This window comes from Sipha flava, unplaced genomic scaffold, assembly GCF_003268045.1.
Source record: "Sipha flava isolate LNK unplaced genomic scaffold, YSA_version1 253_pilon_pilon, whole genome shotgun sequence".
Lineage (NCBI taxonomy): Eukaryota > Metazoa > Arthropoda > Insecta > Hemiptera > Aphididae > Sipha > Sipha flava.
This window is the reverse complement of record NW_020272905.1, coordinates 520,130-521,348: the sequence shown is the minus strand read 5'-3', so window position 1 is coordinate 521,348 and position 1,219 is coordinate 520,130.

Below are 1,219 nucleotides of genomic sequence, written 5' to 3'. Positions count from 1 at the left end.
TAACAAAAAAATTAATAAAAATAAAAGACATTAATAATTATTCAGAATAACTACTACTTATTTCACTATTACTAGTTTCTATTTCTTTCAGTTCTGAGCTTTCAATATTGAGTAAATTAATGACTTCTGGAGGTAATTTAGTTTTTGATTTATTAGGTTGTGTTCTTAAACTTGTAATTTATAGATCAAATGACAATAATAAGAAATTAAAAAGCTGTGTGTTTGTATAAATACGTTATGATTTTTGAGAATGATGTACTCTAAATCGATTATAGTTTTTATTACTTGCCTCTTGGGCATCTTACTTTGCCTTTCCTTTGCCTCTGAAGTGGAATTATTTTGCTTATAATAGTATTTTCAGGGTAACATCTATCTTTAGCTAACTGAACTCTATTATACGAAGGGTATATATCAGCCTCATGTTTTTTAGTACCTAATCTAGTTTTGTGATAAGAATTTTTATTCATGCGAGTATCAATGATAAATGCTACAGCCTCATCATCTGTGTATGAACTATATTTATTTTTCGCTTCATTTTTATACAATTTTTTAATTTTTATTGCACATTGGGGAGAATTCTCGGTTGCATGTGAAACAAGATCGGATGCAGCATGTTTTTTTTTTAATATACAATGTCGATTTTACTGCACAGATTAATTTATTTGATGAAGTTATTTCTCTCAGGTTTTTTTATTTGCCTGCGCTTAGAACGATCATTTGACTCTAAAAAAGATTTACGTAGCCTACCAGAACTTGTAGAAGGTTCATATGATTCTTCATATTTCTTCAATAAAGGAATTTTAAATTCTAAATCCAACCACATAATATTTTTTTTTAAAAATTTAGTGAAACAGTGATTTGAATCTAACCATTTCTTCTTTAATTTACTACTAAATCCTTCAACTTTTTTTTTTAATACATTTATCAAATTTCTCATTAACTTCTAAACTCCCATTTTTCTCTCAGCCTATGAGTTGTGTAAGTAATCATTGCGTTTCGTGATTCATAAGTACTTGATGTTGAAGCAAAAACATTATTTTTCAAAACTTCAAATAAACAGTAATTTTTTACGTTGCTACTTTCATCTAGGAAAATATATTTATTTCAATAAGGGGCAAATTTAGACAAATTATAAATGCCATATTTCAAAGTGTGTATAAATATATATATATATGCTTACACTAAAAAAAATTCATACCTCTAAGAGGCTCTAAAAAAT